General features: G+C 51.8%; 1 long non-coding RNA gene across 4 annotated transcripts; it reads right to left on the bottom strand.

The window, feature by feature from the left end:
- Positions 1–928: 928 nt before the first annotated feature.
- LOC131499373 (uncharacterized) lies at positions 929–7,402 on the bottom strand. 4 transcript variants are annotated; one of them, XR_009255833.1, is made up of 4 exons: positions 5,588–7,402; positions 5,118–5,241; positions 1,902–2,250; positions 929–1,693 (listed from the first exon to the last, which is right to left on the bottom strand). It is a non-coding gene; the product is annotated as an uncharacterized LOC131499373 (long non-coding RNA). The 4 variants fall into 4 exon arrangements; XR_009255835.1 differs by having other exon boundaries at positions 929–1,484; XR_009255834.1 differs by having other exon boundaries at positions 2,177–2,250.
- Between the last annotated feature and the right edge of the window lie 520 nt (positions 7,403–7,922).

Raw genomic sequence — 7,922 nt, 5'->3', positions numbered from 1 at the left:
GCTTGCCCCGTGTCACATTTGAGGACAGTTTTAGCCACGGAGACGTCTACTGATAGAGATGTATATTGATGGCCCTCTATCCATGCCAACTGTCAGTCCGTATCCACAGACCTGTGTATGAGAGGGAAGAAGCAACTGAGGGCTCGTGCTTATTATTTTTTTCATTACCCAGAGCCTGTGGCCGTCTACTCATATGTACATAATTATAGAGGCAGGGCGGAGGTGGGGGGGATGTTGGAGATTGAGTAATTCAGCTCAACCTCTTTATTTTGCAGCCAAAGGAATGCCATCCCCAAAGCTTTATGTGACCTGGCCAAGGTCACTGGGCACTGGCTCTGCTGCACTGAAGGGTTTTATGCGTATTCTGAGATTTCAAGATATTTGCCTACAGGGGCGCCTGGGTGGCTCAGTCGGTTAAGCCTCCGACTTCGGCTCGGGTCACGATCTCGCGGTCCTTGGGTTTGAGCCCCGCATCGGGCTCTGTGCGGACAGCTCTGAGCCCGGCGCCTGCTTCGGGTTCTGGGTCTCCCTCTCTCTCTCTCTCTCTCTGCCCCTTCCTTGCTCAAAAATGAATAAATGTTAAAAAAAATATTTTTTTAAGGTATTTGCATACATTAGGAGGGTTGGAAATTTTCACAGAAACCTGTGGAGGTTGTGGGCTTTTTGAGGCCCCTGTGTCCCTTTTGTAAATGGAGTGGCAGGGACCCTGCCGTGAGTCGTACTCACAAGACTTCACCATGAACTTCCAAATCCCAGTGGGCAGAGGCCTCCCAAGCCAGACGGGAGTCACTCAGTCAGTTGGAAAGCTCGGCAGGAAAGGGGCCCGTGCATCAGTCCACACAAATCAGGGCCAGTTTGGACGTTCTCCTCCCCATAGTCACCAGCGCATTTATTTCTTGAGAAATGGTTGAGCCAGAAAGCCACTGAATCTGGATTTGAGATTTTTTTATTGGGAACAAGTCAGTCCTGCCTAAGGCAAGGATGGGGCCAGGACCAGATCTCTCCTTACTGGCGTGCCGATGAAATAAAGGACCGGACAGTTGGTGTAGTCCAGCACCCTTGCTTGCAGATGGGGAAACTGAGGCCCCAAGCCCAGAGGTTGAAGGCCTCAAGGTCTCACAGACTCAGTACAGAGGCGGGACTGCCGGCTCTTGGCCTGCTCTCCTCTGTGTCCTTGTCCACTTCTCCTTCCTGCAAGGGCAACCGTGGTGCCTTGGGCTCTCGAGAAATGTGTCCCACTAAACTGAAGCCAGCAAAGGGAAAATCCCCTGCACCCTTTGGGTCAGCACGCAAACTCCTCCGTCGGGATGATTCTTGCTGCCATGTCCTCGGTGGGGGCTGGCTGGGAAGGGGACCTGTTTTGGGAGGGCTCCCTCGAGCCCCCTCTCCCAAAGGCTCCATGATCGCCGGTCTCTGTGCCTGTTAGCTCAGTTAGGCCCTTACTCTCGCAGCCCCACTCGTCAGGAAGAGGCAGTTTCGAGACTCTACAGATGTGGGATGACGAGAGGACCGGATTGCAGGAAAACCCGTAAGCCCCTCAGAGCTGTGATCTTTCTCTGAATGGGATGGATGCATTTATTTCTTGAGAGAGGGATGGATGGGATGTGCCCATCCAGGTTTGGGACTTCAGTGGAAGCAAGCAGGCCCTTGCTGAGGCCGTTTTGGGGCTCGGGTGGACCCCTGAGAGGTCTGCCTGTGAGACAGAAAGTAGGTCTGGGGAGGCTGGAGTTTATTACTTCCCTCTGCTCTCTCCTCTCTTTTGCCAGCACCCCACCCCCCAACCCCACACACCCCTGCCTGGGCCAATTTGCATGAGAGGAAGTCTGAAAGGTAGGGACAGCCCCGGGCCTTGAAGTCACAGGCCACAGGGAGGGAAGATGAGCCAAAACCGGAGTGATTACCACCCTGCGCTGGTCCTTGAAGTTCACCAGGGTTTCAAAACGGCCATATCTTCACCGTGACCTTATTTCTGCACCAGGAACCTCAGAAGCTCAGGCTGCTATTAATCACAACTAGTTCTTAGATTAAAATAATAATAATAATAATAATAATAATAATAATAAAACAACTCTTGGTGTGGGAGCTATGATTCAGGTCCCTGCCACACACCCCCCCCCGACACCCCCATTTGCCAGGGAGAGAGAAACGTGTAAAATCTGTGGCCAAGGTGACCCACCTTCAAACCTGGACACTGGAGGCTCAGCCCTGGGGGCAGCAGGCGAGAGGGGGAGGGTGGACCCCCTCCAGATCCTAAGGCAGAAGCGTAAGGTGCGGTTAGCAGCCACTCTTTGGCTAAACAGCCCCTGGGCCTGACCCATTTTCTGTTCCGTGAGTCGGGCTCTGTTTTCAGTTCTGACAGGCAAACACAAGACACTTTGGGGTGATCAGCAAATCTCCACAAGCCCTACACCGGGGACAGAGCCTGGGGTACAAAGAAATTAAAGTGGCTTTCCCCAGGCCCTTGGGCAAGCGAAGGCTGAAAGAATGGAAACTAGCTAAAATCAAACGCCTGCCTGGAACAGGCCCCATCGCAGGGTTTTTGTCCCAACCGCTACCCTCTAAAGAGGTCCTGATCAGTATGCCCATTTCTCAGGGAGAGAAAACGGAGGCTCGAAAGGGGGAAGTAACGTGCCCATGGTTATGCTGCTAGGAAGTGACAGAGGAAGAGCCCCGATGCAGAGGAATGGGGCCACCCAGCTTGTGAGTGAGTTTGTTCTGTGACCGGCAGGGTACTGGGGACTTAGTTCTCCCGGCCTTCTGTCCTGGTTTGAGGGTGCCGTGCGGGCTCCCTGCTGTGATGGCGCTTCTGTAGCTGGGTTTCCTTCAGCTGAGAGTTTGGGCTGATCATTTCTCCAGGTTATTTTCAGTTAGACCAGCTGTGCTCATCTTGAATCCTGAAGTTTGAAGCCACCCCGCGCTGCAGTCTCTGTATCCAGCTCACTTCTCCCTCAGAGTCAAGGGGCTGACAGGTCAAGTTTAGAGACCCCGAGGAAAGAGAGAGGTGGTTGGGGGGGGGGGGCGGGGTGGGGTGGGGCAGGTGTCAGTCATTGCCGTGACCCAGTGTCCATCAGTGAGCACCAGGTGAAAACATTAAGGGACTTAGGACTGAGAAAGGCCAGGGGACATGTGCCTGAGGCTTACAGTCAGGATTAAATGACTATCTTTACACCATGACGTTTTGCCCACCATCTTACACGTAACGAGTTTAGGTGACACAGAGGGAACACTTCCTAATTCAATCAACCAATGGAGGTAACAGTCCATTTCTGGAATATCCACGTGGGCCTACGGGCTTTGACTTGTATTCTCCTCAATGGTAGATGACGAAAGTCATCTTGATTTTAAAATCAGTTGGTTTTTTTTTTTTTCTTAGAGCTTCTCAATGGAAGGTCAAGGATCAGTAACAGGCAAGTCCTTATTCCCATGGTTTCTCTTCCTCTGAGTTTCCCCCGTGACTCAGCACATCTTCTTTGAGCATCTCCTAAGAGTTTGGTACTGAATGAAAATGTGGGAAGTGCGGGGTGCGGGGAACTGGGACCAGGAAGTCTGAGGCAGGCAGTAGTCAACTTTAAGATGTGGACATTCAGATCCATGGGAAACAAGGTGGGAGAAAGCACATTGCCTAGGAGTTTAGACATCTGCATCAGGAAGATGCTTTTGTGGCTTGGTGCATTCAGGGAAGTCTTCTTGGAGGAAGGTTTGGTTTCCTCTCAGAGGATGACTGTGTCTTAAGAGCAAAACAACGCTCATGTTGTCTGATCCCCTGGGGGCAACATTTGCCATCGGGCGCCCCATGGCTTTGGGGTTCCAATCACGGCTATGCCGTGTTCTCAGTGGGAAGCTTCGAGCAAGTTATTTAACCTCACCCATAAAATGGATGCAGCTGAAAAGGCTGAGTGACTGAGGCAATAGTGATTTTCAAGGGCAAGCAGCTCTTCTTGTTCCCTTACCACTGGCCACATCCCCTGGGGGTTTCCTCTGGTCTCTTCTCTCTTTGGACTGGGAGGCACAAGACCTAGGTTCAAGTCCCAGCTCTGGCATTTATGACACCGTAGTCTCGTGTCTCAAGCTTCCCCTTCCTTTCTGTCAAATGGGCCTGAGGGATTACAAGCTTGCTGAGATCTCTTCCTCTACAAAGAGTTTTCCGTTCAGAGTCCTGCTGATGGGGAATGACTTCAGACGTTCTCACCTCCCAGCCCTGTCTCCCCACCTCTCCATCCCGCATCCACTCCCGAGCCTCTCGCCATCTCTCTGTCACGACACAGACCAGATGTGTTTCCCCCTGATCTCGTCCATCCACAGACGTGAAGCACATGTCTGGTGTGCCTGCTGGTGGGCCTGGGGCCCTCCAGGAGGAAACAAACATCCAGGTGCCAGAACCAGCCTTTCAGGAGACCAGAGGAATAAAGAGGTCTGGGTCCACCTAGAAATGGGGGTCGGAAACCAACATGAAATAACTTGAAGCCTGCTGTGTAGCCTAGGAGCGGCGCTCTTGCGGAGTGTGAGTTGCCAGAGAGAAGACAGTGGTGAGAGTAGCATTGGACAAGCAGCCAACTCCCAAGAATCTCCAGGCTCCTCATCATGGAATCTTAGAGTTGAAGAGACACCCTCCTTCCCGTATATCCCTGAGAGAACATGTTGAAAAACCTGTGGTTCAGAAAGTAGCATAGACACTTTGACCCGTAGTGGCGGGAGGAAGAGAGAAAACAAAAGTATCCTGCAAAAAAAATAGCTATCTATCTATCTATAGAGAGAGAGGGGGAGAGAGAGAGAGAGATAGTTAGAGAGAGAGGCATGAGGAAACAAAGTTGAATTTCAGAATGGTCCTGCCTGGGCTGCTTCAGGGTGGAAGACTCTGTCCTCAACTCTAAATATTCTTGTATTTCTTAGGGCGAATGTGAAAAGAGATGCTGTCTTAAGAGTAGCCAGAGGCAGAAATCAAATGATATGGCTCCATGAACCGTTTTAGTATTTCTCACCCTATATACCTAGTCCCCAGCCATCTCTTGACTTCACTCACAAAATAACCCCCATGTTGCGGGCGAAAAGACTAAGGTGGAAAAGTAGCAATGGCTTGGCCAAGGAGCTCGAGTGTGATTGCTTCACACCTAACTTACAAGCTCAGTGAGAGGCTGTGTCTACAGGGTTCACTGCTTGTCCTCCGGGGCAGGACCAGTTCCTGGCACACAGGAAGAAGTTGGTAATGCGCGTTGAATGACTTGGCACTGACATTTGGCCATGCTGCGTTAGTACAGAAAATACCAGTCACGTCTATTTCTGTACCCAATTCCAGTGTGTGTGTGTGGGTTTTCCCACACCACTGAGCAGTTCTCTGACACCAGCCGGGTGTTCTACAATTCGACTCAGGACACGATCTACCCAGAGGCAGCGTCAGGTTCCACAGGTTGAGGGCTCAGTCCTGCAAGGCTGTCCCCCCCCACCTCAACTTCAGATGCCAGTCTCAAATCCAGGGGCCACCCACGCTTTTGACTAAGTAGCTAGAGATCAGAGGTTACCACGACTCCCTGCCTGGGTTCCATTAATTTGCTAGAGGGGATCACAAAATTCCGAGAAACGTTCTACTTACCAGATTACAAGTTTGTTATAAAAGGATATAATTCAGGAATAGCCAGTGGAAGAGATGCATAGGGCAAGGTGTGGGGACATGGGGTGGAGCTTCCACGGTCTCTGAGAGCCCACTCTTCCCGAATCTCCGCCTGTCAGCCAATCAGGAAGCGCTCGAACCCTGTCTACCAATCAGGAAGCACTGTGAATATTGTCTCCACCAATCAGGAAGCTCTCTGAAAGCTGTCCACCAATCAGGAAGCATGCCACACCCAGTCCTTTGGGATTTTCACCGAGGCTTCATTATGGTCACAATGGATTAAAGCATTGGCCATTGGCCATTGATTCAACCTCCAGCCTCCTCCTCTCACAGGCAGTTGAGGGAGGGACTGAAAACTCCAACCTTCTCATCGCATGGTTAGTTCTCCTGGCAACCAGCCCCATCCTTAGGTGGTTCCAAAGGTCACCTCGTTAACGTAACAAATGACACCTATATCACCTTCCTCCCTGGAAATTCCTAAGGTTTTAGAAGCCCTGTGCCAGAAAAGGGCCCGGAGACCAAATATTTATTTTTTATTACGACTTCCAACATCACACATCTTATGGGTGAAACGGCTGCCTTGTAACTTCCGCTCCTTTTCTTTGCACGAGCAGCAGGAGACATGTGAATCTGACTTTTTTACTCCTTATGCTGCTTGAAACATACATTACAAGAGAGCAAGACACCGTGTCTACGTTCTTCAGACACTGCTACGATTATTTTTTCCCTTCTCTTCGATACTGTGTACCCACTGGCTTGTAGAGGAAGTATGCCAGCCTCTGATATTTGGGAGTCTGTCACCCACTCGGATGGTCTCCGGGCTGAGCCTCATTACCATCAGACACACTCTGGAGAGCATGGTCACCGGATCGTTTTCCAGGGCACCCAGGAGAATGGCCTGATTCAGGGCAGAGTCTACTCCAGAAAGAGTATGACGGTAAGGGTCCAGGAATCCAGCCCAGCCCCCTGGCCACACCTCCTACCGATTCCTCATTTGCTTGCTCTGCTCTAACAGCAGTGAACACACTTCCGCTCTCGGGTCTCCAGGCCTGGGCACATGCTGTACCTTCTGCCTGGAGCACCCTTCCCGATGGGTTGAATGAACAGAGGAGATGTCTGCCCAGGCCCTTGTCTTACCAGATTTGTCTGAAGGCTTTCTCCCCCTAGGTCCAGAGCTTTCAGCCACAAAAATGTCCCGGAATATTTCTGTCCCAAGTCTGATGTCCTTGGTCTACATCTTCTATTGCTTTAGGCACAGAGCCCAGAGGACTATTTTGAACAGAGCCAAAGGCTGTATTCGAGAGAACACGAGTTGTAGAATGTTGGAGAGCCAGGTTCAAATTCCAGTTCTGATACATATTGGTTGTATGGCCTTAGCTACGGAGCTCAACTCTCCAAACCTCAGAGGCTTCCTCTGCGAAAAACACCCATCCTGCATTGTTGCCATGACAATGACATCGTAACGCGGAAAGCTGACGCTGTAGTAGAACGTGGTGCGTAGTAGGAACCCCACAAACGTTAGTCCCCTTGCATTGCTATTCTGACTGCAGGATGGGGGTGAGGGGAACTGATTTCTCTCTAGAGAAACATCTGCCGCCCTCGCCCTTCCTGGGAGGAAGAAACACGGAGTCTCACATATGTATGGAACGTTTCCTGCAGCCAATCTGGAATGGCTCCTGGCAGGTCCGTGTGAGCAACCGAAGGAGAAGCAGAGTCCTTGGTTCCCCCTTTCCACTGCCAGGAGAGAAGCTGCTTAGTCAGGCCCTCTCAGCCCTAGACAGGGCTAATGGGGGTGTCAAAGAAGTTGTCCTTCAGGCCAGGCCCTGCCCTTATCACTTTCCCAGTCTGCTGTGGGACCTGCCCATCTTGTGAACCTGTCACTCTGCCAAGCCCCCGAGGGATGGCAAGAAGCCAGTTCCCCTGCGCCTGTGGAGCCGTGGGGGGCTGGCCAACCCTCTACAATGCCCCCTGACCCTTTTCTAATTGCCCCCTCCATGGGGGCATGAGAAACCCCTGCAGATTATGAGTGAGGAGGCTCGCAGCGATTCATCCATCCACTCACAGGGTCCCTCACCGCGTATTTGCTGAGCACCTACTATGTGGAAGGTCCTGGGCTAAGTCTTGAGACAGATATGGGTGGGAGCCACGGTACCGCCCACCCTGCCCCAGCTTCCACACCCGATCAGGGTCTGCCAGCTCCCTCCATCCCACTGCCCCTCACCACACTCCACTGGCTCAACACGCATTTTGTCTTCCGGCCCCTTAGAATAGCCTCTCTACCCTTTTCCCTTATCCTGGCACGCCGGACTGCTGCCTG

This window comes from Neofelis nebulosa, chromosome 17 (assembly GCF_028018385.1).
Source record: "Neofelis nebulosa isolate mNeoNeb1 chromosome 17, mNeoNeb1.pri, whole genome shotgun sequence".
Lineage (NCBI taxonomy): Eukaryota > Metazoa > Chordata > Mammalia > Carnivora > Felidae > Neofelis > Neofelis nebulosa.
This window is presented reverse-complemented; position numbering and strand designations above follow the sequence as displayed.